We start from the raw sequence: 18,426 nt of genomic DNA, 5'->3' as shown, positions 1-18,426 counted from the left end.
TGTGTAAACATTTGAACAGACAGTAAATTTTTCTTATTTTGCCTAAATATCATATTTTTTTCGTTTAGTACTGCCCTTCAGAAGCTATAGAAGATGCTTACATGTTTCCCAAAAGACAAAATAAGTTAAATTTACCCTGATTTTCAAATTTCCAAAAGCTCTTAATGCATTGTGTTTATTTTTGGAGCATTAGTGAGCATATGAGCTCCCTCAGTTGTCCTCAATGTGAAAAGATGCATCTCAAAATCATACAGTCATTGTTCAAAAGGGTTCAAATACACACACACACACACACACACACACACACACACAAAAAAAAAAAAAAAACTAAGAATTTGTGGGACCTAAATGATTTTTCTGAAAAAAAAAATTTACTGTAACTTTAACTGTAGGAATCAAGTGTATGTAAACTTTTGAACGGGGTCATTTTTATAAATTCAACTATTATTTTCTCTTGTGGACTATATGTAAATGTCTTTTATGTGAAATATCTTATTCAGGTCAGTACTAAATAAAAAAATGACATGCATTTTGTACGATCCCTCTTACTTTGGTAAAATAATTAACATTTTGCAGATTCTGCAAGTTGTATATAAACTTTTGACCTCAACTGTATATAGAATATACAGTATATCTTTCTCTATATCCATATATCTACTCTTTCTTTTCTATAAGGGACATCGCAGACATCTGCGCAAGAGAACAGCTGAACCCATGTGAGACAAATGTATAGTACAGGCTACACACTTGATTGCGTTTTTGCATACACTTCTCCAATTGACCAGTGTTCTCTATTACATCAGAAATCTCCTGAATGGGCCAGCGCTTCTGAATGGAGAGCGAGTCCTGAATCGTTCAGTCACCTTTTGTTTGCACGCACAATCCAGTCTTTATTTTTCACTGTGAAGACTTGTCCTGCTAGTGGCGGTACAAGGAATTCTATGGCTATTTCTGACTTACACCTTACAGGCAACATGCATGAGCTCAGGTGCGTGGATTTCGTCAGATAAGGAATTAGCCCAGTTTTAATTATTTTGGCTCTTGGTTTAGTACTATCAAAGGGAAGTGAGTCATGATAAGAGCTAAAAATACCCCTGTGCACAAGCAAACAACAGTGGGTTGAAACACTAGAAGAATGCTGGGAAAAAAATGCTAGGAGCTATAAACCAATATGAAAACCAACAACTAACCACTGACAGTAAATGACAGCAGAAAGACTAGGCTCTGTAAGAAAATATGATCCATTTACACAGTAATCAAGGATTTTAGTAAAATGCTAAAAGACCACAATTCACTGCCATTATAAAGTTTGGAAAGCCAGGACATTTTTTATGACTCCAATTGTATTCGTCTGAAAGAACAAAGTCATATACATGGCTTGAGGGTGAGTAAATCATGGGGAAATTAAAATTTTTGGGTGAACTATCCCTTTAAAGTCATTCAATGAAGTTATCATCCAGCTCAGTTCAGTTCTCTTCCAATAGTTCAAAAAATTAGGTGTCCCCAAATATATGAATTATCTAAAATTTCATGTATTTATACACTGGAGATAACACAACCCCCCAAAATCTGCATCTGTCCTTTGGGGAACTTGAAGTAGTGTTGTTGATACTAACACCATACCTCTCAACATCTCTGTGTATTTTGTGTTAACGAAGCTCTCGCTGTCTCTCACCTTCACTTTCTCAATACTTCCATCCCGACTCCTGCAGTGCATCATGGTTTTAATGATCTATTTTAAGAGGGTCTCCTCAGTGGGTGAGCAGGGACACAGTGTTAGGTGTTTGCAGCTTAGTTTCTGAACAGCTCAAGTCCTTTATGAGGTACCTTTTTAATTCTCACATACATTTTAACCAACTAAAGGTGTCATCACATTTACTGTTTGGCGAATTTATTCAGTCTTTTCAACAGACCTTAGCCAGGGTAGTGACATATTTAACTGTTGACAGGGATGAAAACAAGGCTGTGAGGGAAAAAGTACAGTGTGTTCAGTGGATTGGACTGTTGTTTAACAACATGCCAATTGTTCAGCTGATGAAACATCCTTCCCAAAAGCTATAAAAAGAAAACTCAATAAAACAGTATTGAAAAATTGAAGGTGACTTCTGTGAGAGCTGTGCTTCATAAATCACTACACTATTTACAATTAACAATGAACTTTTTGGCCAGCAAAATTTTGCAGAACCTTCACTAATGTGACGCACTTTAACTGATGGGTCGTTAAAGCATCAAGGTTTGAACAGTTACCATGCATTCAAAAGGAACAATAATAAGTATTCTGACTAAATGCATTTGTGCAAGGAACATATCTCTTTCTAATATTTAATCATAGTATAACAGATGTTTGACTCAAAATATGTCCAGAGTGCCCATGGCATATTTTAAATCTTATTGATTTGTTGGCATTGACACTGATGACTGTAATAAAAGCCATTGTGATTTTAATTGGAGGAGAATCTAAATTTTGCTCATGAGCTCTTATTCAGGTTGCAGCGGTATGACAGAATTTGCTAGTGGCAGCCTAATGGCTTATGACTTGAGCTTTCTTGGTTTCTAGTTTCCCAATCACATGTGAGAGTACTTGATGAACTGCAGAGTTACGAGAATCATCATCTCCATAACGCCCTTCAGCCATATGGCACTGTGTCCTAACTAGGCCTGATGCAACAAGTTTTCACTGACAAGCAATTTGTCTGTCCACATTGAACATGAAACCGCTGTGCGTTGTGAGACAATCACAGTCAATCAGAACATAATTGATGTGCAGTAGAGTGCAACAGTCAGGTTCATTTTCTCCATAGGCAAATAAATTTTTAACGATAACTTATAAACCCGTAACAGACCTGTTGTGAGCTCAGAGGTTGTTAATCGATGGCATATGTTATTGTTGAATCCATCTGTTTGCATTATTTGGACTTATTTTTATTTTAATAATTGTGGTTAACAGTGAAATTAGTGAAAAATGGCATTACCCATGATTCTGTGCAAAAAAAAAGAGTTGCAGCTAGCAAATTGACATAATCAAGTCAAGTGGGTGGGGCTTCCCAGCTTGATGCCGCTAAAAAAGTGGGCAGGAACTAAAGAACTCTGTATAAGTAGGAGGAATGTAGACCAATGAGATGTCACAGGAGGCAGGGCTTCCCAGCTTGATGCTACTGAAAAGTAGGCGGCACTAAAGAACTCTGTATAAGCAGGAGAAATTTGGACCAATGAGATTTCACAGAGGGCAGAGCATCCCAGCTTTATTTTAGATAGACTGGAAAACTGGGTCGGGCTTTCTGGGATGGTTCTCAAATGGTTCAGGTCATACTTAGAAGGGAGAGGCTATTATGTGAGTATAGGAGAACATAAGTCTAAGTGGACGTCCATGACATGCGGAGTCCCACAAGGCTCAATTCTAGCGCCTCTGTTGTTCAGCCTGTATATGCTCCCACTAAGTCAAATAATGAGAAAGAACCAAATTGCATATCACAGCTATGCAGATGATACCCAGATTTACCTAACCTTATCGCCAAATGACTACAGCCCCATTGACTCTCTCTGCCAATGCATTGATGAAATTAACAGTTGGATGTGCCAAAACTTTTTACAGTTAAACAAGGAGAAAACGGAAGTCATTGCATTTGGAAACAAAGATGAAGTTCATAAGGTAAATGCGTACCTTGACACTAGGGGTCAAAAAACAAAAAATCAAGTCAAGAATCTGGGTGTGATTCTGGAGTCAGACCTCAGTTTCAGTAGTCATGTTAAAGCAGTAACTAAATCAGCATACTATCATCTTAAAAACATTGCAAGAATTAGATGTTTTGTTTCCCGTCAAGATTTGGAGAAACTTGTTCATGCCTTTATCACCAGCAGGGTGGACTATTGTAATGGTCTCCTCACTGGCCTTCCCAAGAAGACCATTAGACAGCTGCAGCTCATACAGAACGCTGCTGCCAGGATTCTGACTAGAACCAAAAAATCAGAGCATATTACACCAGTCCTTAGGTCCTTACACTGGCTTCCAGTTATGTTTAGGATAGATTTTAAAGTACTTTTACTTGTTTATAAAGCACTCAATGGCCTAGGACCTACATACATTGCAGATATGCTCACTGAATATAAACCTAACAGACAACTCAGATCACTAGGATCAAGTCAGTTAGTAATATCAAGAGTTCACACAAAACAAGGGGAATCCGCTTTTAGCTATTATGCCGCCCGCAGTTGGAATCAGCTTCCAGAAGAGATCAGATGTGCTAATACATTAGCCACATTTAAATGCAGACTCAAAACTCACCTGTTCAGTTGTGCATTTATTGAATGAGCACTGTGCTACGTCCGAACAGTTTGCATTATTTTATGTATAATCATTTTACTGTATTAATTTGAAATCATTTTTTTTTTTTTTTTAAATCATCTTAAATGTTCTTAATTTTGTTTTTATTGTTGTGATTATTATTTAAAATTTTTATGCTATTGTGATTTTAATTCCTTTTTATGTACAGCACTTTGAATTACCATTGTGTATGAAATGTGCTATATAAATAAACTTGCCTTGCCTTGCCTTGCCTTTATGCCTGAAAAGTGGGCAGGCACTAAAGAACTTATTATAAGCAGGAAGAATTTGGACAAATGAGACATCACAGTGGGTGGGGCTTTCTAACTTGATGCCTGATAGTGGGCAGGCACTAAAGAACTCTGTATGAGCAGAAGAATTTGGACCAATGAGATGTTATGTTGGGCGGGGCATCTCAGCTTTATGCCTGAAAAGTGGGCAGGCACTAAAGAACTCTGTATGAGCAGATGGAATTTAGACCAATGAGATGTCACAGTGGGCGGGGCTTCCCAGCTTAATGCTGCTGAAAGGTAGGCAGGCACTAAAGAACTCTGTATGAGCAGGAGGAATTTAGACCAATGAGATGTCACACTGAGCACGGCTTCCCAGCTTGATGCTGCTAAAAAGTGGGCAGGCACTAAAGAACTCTGTATGAGCAGGTGGAAATTGGACCAATGAGATATCACAGTGGGCGGGGCTTCCCGGCTTGATGCTGCTGAAAGGTAGGCGGGCACTAAAGAACTCTGTATGAGCAGGAGGAATTTAGACCAATGAGATGTCACAGTGGACGGGGCCTCCCGGCTTGAAGCTGCTGAAAGGCAGGTGGGCACTAAAGAACTCTGTATGAGCAGGAGGAATTTAGACCAATGAGATGTCACAGTGGGCGGGGCTTCCTGGCTTGAAGCTGCTGAAAGGTAGTCAGGCACTAAAGAACTCTGTATGAGCAGGAGGAATTTAGACCAATGAGATGTCACAGTGGGCGGGGCTTCCCAGCTCGATGCCGCTGAAAAGTAGGCGGAACTCTAAAGAACTCTGTATGAGCAGGAGAAATTTAGAGCAATGAGATGTCACAGAGGGCAGGGCATCCCAGCTTTATGCCTGAAAATTGGGTGGGCACTAAATAACTTATTTTAAGCAGGAAGAATTTGGACCAATGAGATGTCACAGTGGGTGGAGCTTTCCAGCTTGATGCCTGATAGTGGGCAGGCACTGAGATGTTACATTGGGTGGGGCATCTCAGCTTTATGCAGCAAAATGAGACACCCATATCCATCAAAATATACTGTCACAGAATGTTTGTAGCCAGGACTTTTCATTGAAAAGTTATGTTGTGATTCAGACAAACTATTTGCTAAATGACGACTTTTAAACAAAAAATAATAATAATAATAATTCTCAATATTGTAAACTTGTATAATTCTCAATACTGTAAACCACTGTATGTGGTGTCCTGTGTGTTTCTGGAAAGAAAGGGGCAAGGACAATGCTGAAACCGAGCGCTCCGTCAGAGATTGTTCTGTCATGAGCACATCATTAGTCTGAGGCCAGATGGAGCTTGATGTGACTGTGTTTCACCCCACTGAATGGCCGAATCACATGTTAGTCCTATTGATTTGTGAAGTCATTCCCTATAATGATGTTTTTCATGCAGAGACCTAGGCAAACGTGAGCTGGGTGAATAAAATAGTCCCATGCACTGTCAATAGGAGCAGATGCTGTTTAGTCCATGTGAATATGTGACTAAACTAGACTGTGTTACATAAACCCAATCAAAGGTATTACAGATGCTGAACTTTCTGACATATTGACATATTCTGCATCTACAGAACAGTAGCAACATTTCAGTGTGATTTATGGCTTACTACATTAAGTCTTTCCATTAATAATGGGCATAAATTATAAAACTGTTATTGTTTTCTAGTCTGAAGCTAAGACGGCACTATTATTGTGGTTTAATCAATATGTGTTGGTCTGTTCCTGTCTTAAGTGGGTGGTTCTTGGCCAGAATAATCTGCAATGTGGATCAGACCTTATGTTGTTTATGAGACTAGGGCTCTTTTAGTCATCACACACACACGTATACATGCACACACATATGTGTTCTGTCAAAGTTCAAATCTCTTAAAAATAGCACAACTCCCATCACACTTTCTGGACCAAGTCAAACTTGGCAAATGTGAGGAGTTTGTGGCTAAATCTACATCTTGTCTTTGCTGGGCTAATTAAACAGTAAAGAGCTTGTTTCCTGTGTAATTACACAGATACTGTTTGGGAAGAAGCAGAGCCTGTCTCTGATACTGAGTCCCTGTCTTTATTCTCAGACTGATTAATTTGCCTTTCTGAAAACCAACTCATTAGAGCAAGACAAAATCCTATTTAATTGGTAAAATCAGCTAATACTGCGCTATTATTTAGGATACCCAGGACGATCCCCTTAAAATTATTACCACTTCATATTTGATTAATGTGACCAAGCAAAACGAAAACATCCTGTTCGCTCTTAATTGGAGACTTTCAGTCCACCACGCAATTTAAAATGAAACACAAATGAAACAACCCCTCAAGACTTGAGAGCTACTAACAGAAATCTTGGTATATTAGTGTGAGAAATCATTATGTACAACTTCATGACTACATTATAAATTAATTTAGCCAGTAAAAATTTGTAACACGTTAAGAGGTGTTGAAGGATTAGATTACATCCATGTCTTTCTTTCTTCGGTCGAAAAGAAATGAAGGTTTGTGAGGACAACATTCCAAGATTTTTCTCCATATAGTGAACTTCAATGGTGGCCTATGGGTTGAAGGTCCAAATTGCAGTTTCAATAAAGGGCTCTACATGATCCCAGCCGAGGAATAAGGATTGCTAATCCAGCAAAATGATCTAAAACTAAAAAATTAGATAGAGTTGCTGCAATATTCAAATTCTGGCTAATAGTGGTGGTGAAAATGTAAAATTATAAGTATTTATTAATTAATGTACATGAATAATACAAAAATGGTTTACTGAATAAAGCCTGAACTTAATCTGAACGTTGCAGACTGCAACTGTATATTATTTTGTGTAAATAAATTAAAAATAAAATATCAAAAATTGGTGTAGAAACACTTTTCACTTGGAAATTGTTAGTAAATTTAAATATACACTACCGTTCAAAAGTTTGGGATCAGTAAGATTTTTAATGTTTTTTAAAGAAGTCTCTTATGATCATTAAGACTGCATTTATTTGATCAAAAATATAGAAAAACACAGTAATATTGTGAACATACTTTAACATATAATTTTGTCCTGCGATGCAAAGCTGAATTTTCAGCATCATTACTCCAGTCTTCAGTGTCACATGATCCTTTATGAACCGTTTTAAAATGATAATGTGATACTTTTTTTACAGAATTTTTTTTTGATGAATAAAAAGTTAAAAAGAACAGCATTTAATCACAATAGAAATCTTTTCTAACAATATGAGTCTTTACTATCACTTTGCAACAATTGAACACATCCTTGCTGAAAAAAAATATTAGTTTCTTTTTTAAAAAAAAGTTAGAAAAAAAATTCACTGAGCGCAAAGTTTTGAACAGTCGTGTATATTGTTACAAAAGAGTTCGATTTTAAATAAATTCTGTTCTTTTCAACTTTTTATTCATTAAAGAATCCTGAAAAAAAGTATCACAGGTTCCAAAAAATAAAACATCTGTAATTTAATGAAATATTAACAGTATATTTGTTGAGGAAAAGTGCTTATTGAGACTAGTTTAGTTATGACCTATACCAACAGGGGCTAACAATGCTAAAAACAGCCAAACCTGTCCAACATACTTCATATAGCTCTACATATTTAATGCTTAAACTACTGCTTTCTAGTGGTTGTTGTATGCAATTGCAGATATATCAAACAACAAAAGCTTACAGGTCTTTAGAGTCCTTCATGAAGTCTCAGCATGTCCAGGCTCCAGTAACTTCAGGTCAAACACACAGGTTTGCTGTGTTTCCTTTCTCTAGCATTATGGGTTGTATGTGTGTGAAATGAATCTTGTCTCTTAAACAAAAACGAAATCAGATCACGTAACAATGGCAGGTCTCCATCTCTATGTCAGACACCGGCTTCTATTTTCCAGTCAATTACTTCCCCAGAGAAATAAAGAGAAAGAGTGTGTCAGTTTGTAAGGAGCTCAGGAACAGGAAAGAAGAAAGAGAAACAGAGAGAGATTGGGGAATGGCATGTTTTAATTACTGTGAAGCCCTAGATTTCAGTCAGAGAGAAACTGGCACGTCCCCCCAAACCCCCGAGACATGACTCTCTCGCCTCCTCCTCCTCCCCCTCTCGTTTTTCCCCTTTTCACTCTTTTCCTTCTCTTTCTGTCCATTCTACATCAGCAAAAAGAATCGCTGAATGGGTATAAGATGATATAAGGAGACGTAAATGACCAAAATTATAACGACAAATGAATATATGAAGCAAAAACACATTTTAGTAGGCTGTATCCATAACTGTAGCAGGCAAATTACTATCTGCTCTTTCATTGGTAGTCAATGACCGCATCGCAACTTCATATCGTCAGAAATCACAGACTCTCATTGAAAATGAATGACTTCCTGCTGCTTTGTTGCTGTAAATCTCTGTATGTGTGAACAGGCCTGACGTCTCCTCTGAGCAGCATGTTAGCATGAGGGATGTTAAATGATTTATTCGCAAGCGAGCGGTAAAACAGGGTGTCCTCTGTCATCTTGTCTTGGGTTTAAAACAAACACATCCTTCAAGCCCAACTCCTCAGTGCCACCTTTACATAACTGCTTTGTTCTAAGATTATAACTTGTTCCAGAACTAAGAATAATTGACTGTTGAAACTATTGGTTACAGCTGTACTGCTGCTACTATTTCCATCCTACAGCACTAACAACTAATGCTACTAGAACTCACTTCAGACAACAGCTGCACTATGTGTTCATATTTACAGCTAGAGTGTCTACTGGACTGCCTCTAGCTGTATTTGTATTTGTCTGTCACATGTTCTGTTATCTGTTCTGCATTATGGCTCCAGGGGTCACCGTGTTTTGTTTCGTCTTCTACCAAGTGGAAGAGAAACAACAATGAACTTTTGACTTTTGCTTTGTAGAGAAAATATCCTATTGAAGGCACCATATATGAGACCCTGGACCACAAAACAAGTCATGAGGGTAATTTTTTTGAAATTGAAAGCTGAATAAATAATCTTTCCAATGATGTATGGTTCGTTAGGATAGGACAATATTTGAAAAAAATCTGGAATCTGATCTCTAATATTGAGAAAATCACCTTTAAAGTTGTCCAAATTAAGTTCTTAGCAATGCATATTACTATTCAAAAAATTAAGTTTTGATATATTTAAGGTAGGAAATGTACAAAAGGTAAATGTAATTTTGACGCATACAATGTATTTTTGTCTACTCCTACAAATATACCCGTGCTACTTAAGACTGGTTTTGTGGTCCAGGGTTAAATATAATGATCAAACTTGAGGGTCAGCTCTTTTGACCTCGAGCAGTAAGGTCAAACCGTCCATCAACCATATAGCAATCCAATAAAAAACACTCTGAGAACCATCCACTTTACCTGTTACCGTGATTGTGAGGTAAAGTTTTGCACTAGTAAAACCTCAGATTTTATTTAGAAAATGTAATGTAAATTCATCACAGTAAAAAACGTAAACAAACACCTATTAATTGTAGCTTAGAGCAACATACTGTAACTCTACTCCAGAAATTTCCATAAATGGGTTACAGGAAACAGCCGTCTCGCCTCAATTAAGTTGCTGGAGTGAATTCACTTGTGTATCTGATACTTTCCATGAACGGTAAAAAACAAGGTCTGAAACTCATTTCATTTTTAGTAAATGATTGCTAAAAGGATGTGTGTAACCTTGAGATATATTTGTCATTTTATACCTAAAAAACTGACAGTTAAAGGGATGGTTCACAATTAAAAAATGAAAATTCTGTCATTAATTACTCACTTCATCATTAAGTTCATCTTCGAAACACAAATTAAGATATTTTTGATGAAATCTGAGAGCTTTCTGTCCCTGCATACAGTAGATAGCAACACAACTACCATGTTAAAGGACCATAAAGGTAGTGAGAACTTTGATAAAACAGTTCATGTGACATCAGTGATTCAACCGTAATTTTAAGATGCTATGAGAATACTTTTTGTGCACAAAGAAAATTTTAAAAAATCACTTTACACAACAATTTCTTCTCTTTCGTGTCAGTCGACGCACGTTCACAAGAGTACCATGACACATACGTGTGGTGCTGCTGATACAAGAGCTGCCGTTCTGTCTTGTCTTTCGATACCATATTTCGATACCTAAAGGGTTAATCTCATCAAAGTCAGTGAGCCAATAAGCACACAGCATGCCTTACATGCCTAAATCAGTCATTGGCTCTGGCGAGGCATCAAGGAAAACACGTAACGTTACATTATAACAGGGGTCACCACCAGGGGCGCCGCTCACAATTTTGGGCCCTATGACAAAATATGAGGTTGGGCCCCCCCTACCATACTAAAGCTGATCTCTGGGGGGCCCTTAAGGGCGTGGGCCCTTAGAATTGTCCTAACTTTCCCCCCCTTAGCGGCGCCCCTGGTCACCACACTCGGTCCTGGAGGGCCGGTGTCCCTACAGAGTTTAGCTCCAACCCTAATCAAACACACCTGAACCAGCTAATCAAGGTCTTAATAGGTATATTTGAAACTTCCAGGCAGCTGTGTTGAGGCAAGTTGGAGCTAAACTCTGCAGGACACCGGCCCTCCAGGATCAAGTTTGGTGACCCTTGCATTATAACATCATGCTACATAAGACAATTTTTAAAATGTACACTATGTTTTTACTCATGCCTTACTTTAAACCACTATTGAGTGTTTGTTATAACTTCCTATTGTGATTTAATGAGGGTTCATAATGTTGGAGAAATTTTATTTGTAGCCTTTTATATCAAGCTAATCGTTAGACCTGCTTGGCACTTCTCTTGTAAACACTGTATTGTTATGAAAATAGGCAAAATCTCATGAAAATCACATACAAATCATATATAGCCATAATCGCGTGTTTATAAACTGCATGTTTCATTCCTATAAATGTTTTTCTGGAAGTGTAACGCATATTCGTCATCGGGGATAAACGTGTATATGAGTGACATATGAGCAACGAATGAGCTTTGCAGAATTGCAGAGTAGAAAACACAATCAGACAGAAATAAAAACAACTAATGCTCATCAGATGGGTTAAATCAGTGGAAAATGAATAGAAATGATCATTCTGTCCTCGGGTCCTGTCTCCTGAAAAAGCGGACATGCTATTTATTTAATTTTTTTAAAGAAGAACTGCTGAGTGATTTGAAGATCTTAAGTATGCAGCAGTGAGTCTGACATACTGATTTAAAACTGTTCATTTTGCACTAAAAACATATTTAAAAATTTATTAAAACTATCTGCACTGATTTTTCTCTGTTGGTTACATTTTGCTCCTTCGTGCAGTGGCTCAAGAGAGTCCTTGAGTCTGTAAAAACTTCAACAATCTGAATAAAAATTTGTAATGTAAGTTTTTTTTAGGTAATGTGCAGTGTAATCTTGTTAAAATGGATTTCATAAAATTGGCATCAAAAAAGTATCGTTCAGCAACCTGTATCGAAGTTAAGGTATCGGTATCGATATTAAACATTTTTGAACGATACCAGCCCTGCTGTCTATGCAGGCTCAGAAAGCTTTCGGATTTCATTAAAAATATCTTAATTTGTGTTCCAAAGATAAACGAAGGTCTTATGTGTTTGGAACGACATGAGGGGGAGTAATTAATGACAGAATTTTCATTTTTGGGCAAACTATCCCTTTAATTAGAAAAAAACAATGTGGACAAATTACTGGTGTCATGAACAGCCTCTGAACTGTGAGCGAACCAGAACACAATGACTCAAAATACTACATTTTAAGGTCACCAGAGATTCCTGGCCTCATGACCTTTGTTTGGAGGAGACAAGGACCTCTTGACCTCTTGCTGAGAGACTGATGAAATGTAGTTTTGCTAGTAGCTGAATTATACTGGTTTGATCAGAAAGGGTCTCTTCCGTACATCATTGTAAATCTAACACCGACCCTCTCAATCTATAACTATAGCTGATTTAATTGGGGGAAATAATTAGGATTTGGTTTCAAATGCTCTTCTGGCAGATAATGCAGGTCTAAAAACCCCACCGACATGAACACACGCATATCCACACACACATATGTTCAAGGACAGATATAGGCTGTATGTTTCCTCCTGTGAGGAGCTATGACCACTCATCTGCTCCACGATAAGACTGAGAGAAGGAACTCCTCTGCAGTTCACAGTATCATCAGCAGTGCCTCGTTTAATGGATGTCTGCCTGCGGGGCCTTATCACACCGTCACAGACCTACAGCAAATCTGTGACAGTTCTCTCAAAATCTTGAAGGCTCTGTTCACGTAGTAGGCCACCTCGGGATAAACAAGAGCTTCAGGAAATTGAGTACAGGGGAAACACATTTCAGATGTGACAAAACAAGGTGTGTGATTCATGTAAGAGGTTTCCAGAACAGTAGAACTGAACGAAATGCTTTTTTAAAAAGAATACATTTAACACTTGTCAATTTGAGCATGAACTTTTATATTAGACTAACATGCAATGATTGGGATTCAAACCAGTGCAGCCTTCTTGCCTCTTTAGACAAAAAAATCTTTTATCTAAATAGAAAACAGTTCTTCTCCTTCCTGACACCAGATGTTATACTGAATCACATGTGAGCCAATGTGGGATTTCTCTTTCATTGATTGGACAGTACAGAACATTCTGCTTGCATTCTCTGATGCTCATGGTTGGGGACATCATATCTAGTCCAGTCTCCACCAATCAACAGGAAGCTTATATGACTGAGCAGTTCTGCCCCAGTGGTCTGAATCACAGCAGCCACTCACACAAACTCACATGCTTGACACACTCAGAACATTCATCTGTCTGTTGTATGAAAGGTACATCGACGAGCCTTCCCTCTACACTAGTGTTGGTGATTTAATTCATTTGAGTGACTTGATTCTTCTGAATCCATTCACAAAAGATTCATTCAGACTGGTACTGTAACCCCTTCTGCCAGTAGGTGTCAACCAGTGCCTGTTATGAGTGAGTCAATAAACCATTTAATTGGAAAAAAAAATTGTGACCTGTCAATCAATTAAAAAGAATAACCAATTAATCGCACAATAAAAAATAGTTTTTCCCCTAATATTTTTATAATTGACTATAGCCATTCAACATTACAGTATAATTGAGAGCTATCAATTTTAACATTAATTTGAATTTTGAAAATAACAGCTTCTAATTTAAGTGAACTTAAAACAATCTTCACATAAACCCATTATTTACCTTCAGCAAGTAGGAAATATACAGAAATTGAATAAAGTTATAAAACACTAAATTCTAAATTAAATATTGATGAATTTCTAAAGCTACAAAAGTAACTGATTTCCTCTTTTTTTTATTTTGTTCTTTGATTAATAGACATCACAGCAGCTGGATTAATAGTTTTTTGGCTGCTATTACTTTAAGAGCTGCCGCTGCTGAATCTGACGTGGATCTAACACGCATGCTTGTAGTTTCATTCGCGCTTTAATATTAAATGATACAGGCTACAGCGCGTGCCACCGCATTGAAGCGGGTGCTATGAGCATAGTATAGCAACTGACACGACAGGTAAATTAGTTTTACTGAAATATGGCCTGACAACTTCTCATCTGGCCGCAGTTTACTGTTGTTCTTCTAAAGGTCCCTTGTCTTTAGACTGAATCGAAATTGAAATCGCTTTTGAAAAGTCTCCCGTTTGATGTGGTTGTGCATTCTGCGACTAAAGGCACTTCTTGTCAAGGAAAAAACAGACAGAAGCAACAGTTGTGAGAGGGGTGGCCAACCCTAGACCCGCCCTGTGTTAACTACGTTAAATATTTTTAATGCCGTTAAACTTGAAAAGTTAATCACCTGCGTTAACTTGCTAACAAAACTTGTTAACAAAATTAGTCAGTGGGTGGATATAATGATAAACAATTCGTGCACTTAAAATATTAATTTACGAACGGAATGCTGACTATAAGGAATAGTTCAAAGTCATTAGACTTTTGCATTTTATCTGACATGGGCGACAATAAGCTGACCTAACCTGTTCAGTGCGTTTATTGACTCGTCTATTCCCAAATTATACATCGTCACTGAAGTAGCTACTGCGCCTTTTTGCAGACAGGAGCTCAGTCAGCTTTTACTGCGGCGATTTAATCAGACACACAACAGGTTAACAGAATAAACACATTTAATTTGGCCTGGCCTGTATGAATTTTAAAAACGTGAGCTGTTAGAACGGAAATAACACTGTATTTGACAAGTGAGCCAGTATGCAACACCATTGTTTTCCCGTCTCGCATATGTGATGTGAGGCGCAATTGCATGATATGTTATGGCCCGCAGCGGTCGACCTCTTATTCAGCACGAGTAATTCGTTGCTCCAGTGGGTATTGTCCCGCCAATCACCGATGCACTCAGGAAATAATCTCGCAAGATCAAAGTGGAAATGCACGCGCAGTGCAGGCGCGTCCTCGAGGCCAGCTCCCACAGCAGACGGCACGAGGTTTCAATCGAAATCCCTTTTAATTGAGGGGAAACAAATAAACGAGCGGCTATGTCGCCGTTCTCTAAATTGATTCCATAATTCACGGTATTAAATGCGATATCGTGGAGTGCTGGTTTCCGCTGAGTGAGAGAGTGTGCCACAACCTGCTTATAAATCGTTTAATTAAGCGTCGAATCACAAAGGGTAATGCGGCTACACTGAAGCTGTTGCTGCACACGTGTCGTCTGACTTATATGATGCGAGTCATTAATCTCATATAAACCGGACGCGTATTCCTCCAGCATCCGACAGCAAACGATCACGCTATAGATTCTGCTATGCGTTTAATACAGGATTCCGTTGTGTGGTCAGCACGTAGGCAGAAGTGCATGCCAATGAGAGCCGTATACAGATGCTGCTGAGGGTACTCACTCAGTTTAGGGATTCAGGGGGCGCGTCGCCGCGCAGCATCCACCTCGCTGGACTCTCTCTGCTGCTGCTGAAACGTCTGTCTCCCGGTCGGACCCCGCAAGCATAATCAATAACCTGCGTTGAGCCTGGATTCGTATGTTAGGGAGGACATGTGTGCGGTATGGCATCTGGCGTCCTCAGCGCAACCTCTGACCATCCCCATTGTTCCTGTGCATGCCGCGTCGCTCACAAGGCGAAAGGTGCAAACGCACAGCTGGGTTATTCCAAGTCTAGGGTCGCTTGTGATATCAAGACCACGTCACGACTGCCTCCGTTGAGCCTCAGAGCCTCCTCAAGCCTCAATCCTGTCTCGAGCATCGGCGACAGTACCATATGACAGCGCGGTGCCCACTCCATTGGCATCTGGAGCTCGCGTTTTGCGCCACAGCGCGGAGAGTTTGGGCATGACAGTCAGTGGTAGAACAGTACAGAAAGTACTGGTAGTATCATGATTATACACCCTGGCGGCCAAAAGTATGGAATAATTAAACATTTTTATGTTTTTGAAAGTCTCACTTAGTCTAAATTAAGTATCGCTTGCTCACTAAGGCTACATTCAAACCCATTAAGACCTTTGTGTCTTATGAACACAAATTAAGATATTTTGATGAAATCTGAGAGCTGTCTTACCCTTCATAGACAGGAAGGGTCCACGTTCAAGGTCCACAGTACCAAGAACATGGACAAAATAGTCCACGTGACATCAGTGGTTTAACCATTATTTTATGAAGCTACGAGAATGCATTTTGTGAGCAAAAAAACTAAAATAACAACTTTATTCAACAATTAATATCCTCTGTCGCCCTGGCACCATTTTGGAAAATACCACAATGTATTCGCACACATTGATTTACATTCAGAGCAGCTTTGTCAATGTTCTTGGTATCCTTCTGGACCTTGAACATGGTAGGACCCTTGCTGTCTAAACAGGGTCAGAGAGCTCTCAGATTTCATCAAAAATATCTTAATTTGTGTTCCAAAGATGAATGAAGGTCTTACGGGTTTGGAACGACATAAGGGTGATTAAATAATGACAACATTTTAATTTTTGGGTGAACTACCCCTTTAAGGCTCTTAATGGAACCATCAATGCCAATATAAAGAATATCTATTTTGAAGTAGTTGTGTCTTCCCATCATGCTGTGTCATGCATGTTATGCAAATTTGCTGTTTAATTTGCACAACAGGAACAGTCATTTGATGTCAGATAGTATGTTTTGCATTGATTTTGTACATTTAATCAACCTACAAACCTTCATGTTACAAACAGATAACAAGAATCTATGTACAAACACACAGAGACATATGGGCTCAAAAGGAGAGCAAAGATTCACAAATATGTTCTAGATGCCAACCCACCAATCAAACCTACAGCTCTCTCTAAAGATAGTAAATTTGTTTATCAGCACATACTGAGACTCACAGACCTAAACCCCTGCACCCTGCTGTTAATCACCCATCTGTGGAACTACGGACCGTGCCAGCGAGCGTATACTCACTGCAGCAGGCAGCTGTGTTCAGGTGGGTGATATGTGCTGAACATGGCTGGGCACTGCAGGGGCTAGTCAAGTAGTGAGGCGTCCAAATTATGGAAAATGCAACCTCAGGGCTGACATCTTAATTACTCTAGGGAAAAAACACACACAAATGCTTAGGAGTTCATACACACAAACAAATACGACTGGTGCATTATAAGTCTTTTAAACAATTATGCGAGGAACAGCCTGAAATTTAAGGCATTGCACATCTATAAGAAATCTTACTTTGCTTGACAGCTGTGGTTACCATCCTGGGCTGCGCTTCCCGATAACGTTGTCTCCTAATGCTCTACAAAGACTCTAAAGGGTATGCCTTAACTAAAGGTCTACTTTTTCTAGGCGCGTTCCCCAAACTATACCTTAGGAGGTTGCTTAAGATATGCCTTCTTACATGCAACGTTACCAGGTGCTGTCCATGGCGGTGGTGCTGAATTGGTTGATGTTGATGCCTCAAAAAAATAGATTATTAACTCTATGCAGGGTCTGCTTCATTGTATTGTGAGAAAGGGGTGTTCTTTATCAAATATGTGTTGATTTCAAATAAAAACATGGCACTCTGTCCTGTTAGAACAGAGCAAACTTGCATGAAACTTTTGTTTTCGCTTTGCACATCAAAACAAGGAAAGAAAAATATAGAAGGTGTTAAGAAGGTTTTGGGAAACGCAGCCCAGACTACCTTTAAAGGATTGGTTCACTTCAAAAAAAAAAATTTCTGATAATTTATTCACCCCCATGTCATCCAAGATGTTCAGGTTTTTCTTTCTTCAGTCAAAAACAAATTAAGGATTTTTCTCCATATAGTGGACTTCAGTGGTGGCCAACAGGTTGAAGGTCCAAACTGCAGTTTAAATGCAGCTTCTACACCTCTACCGCAGACGAAGAATAATGGTCTTATCTAGCGAAACGATTAGTAATTTTCTAAAAACAACATTTTGTTTATACTTTTTAACCACAAATGCTCATCTTGCACTAGCTCGACCTCACGGACGTACAGTTCAAACACACAAATACACAAAAATACTGGAAAACCAAAGAATTTGTGGGACCTAAAGGATTTTTCTGAAGAACAGCGGGAAGTTTAACTGTTCAGGACAAACAAGGGACTCATGAACAATTATCACTAAAAAAAAAAAAAAAAAAAAACAGCTGTGGATCAGTCGTAAGAACAGTATTAAGAATCAAGTGTATGTAAACTTTTGAACAGGGTCATATTTATAAATGTAGCTATTATTTTCTCTTCTGGACTATATGTAAACATATTTTATGTGAAATATCTTAATCATGTCAGTACTAAATAAACAATCATTAACAATCTTTTGTATGATCATTAACATTTTGCAGATTCTAAACTTTTGACCTCAACTGTATAATTGTATAACTGTATAAGTAATGACCCAATGTTTACAAAGTGAACATGCAAAGAAAGTCTAATGCCTTTTTACAGAAAAAGG

The 18,426-nt window shown here is 38.4% G+C and overlaps 1 protein-coding gene across 2 annotated transcripts in view; it reads right to left on the bottom strand.

Annotated features, from left to right (window-relative positions):
* LOC141287200 (uncharacterized) overlaps positions 1-15,780 on the bottom strand; it is a 33,298-nt gene extending 17,518 nt beyond the window's left edge. For both annotated transcript variants that reach the window (XM_073819334.1, XM_073819335.1), the window contains exon 1: positions 15,399-15,780. The gene's annotated coding sequence lies outside the window, so the exon portion shown is untranslated. The remainder of the gene's footprint in view (positions 1-15,398) is intronic.
* Between the last annotated feature and the right edge of the window lie 2,646 nt (positions 15,781-18,426).

The sequence above is a fragment of the Garra rufa genome, chromosome 15, assembly GCF_049309525.1.
Source record: "Garra rufa chromosome 15, GarRuf1.0, whole genome shotgun sequence".
Classification (NCBI taxonomy): domain Eukaryota; kingdom Metazoa; phylum Chordata; class Actinopteri; order Cypriniformes; family Cyprinidae; genus Garra; species Garra rufa.
This window is presented reverse-complemented; position numbering and strand designations above follow the sequence as displayed.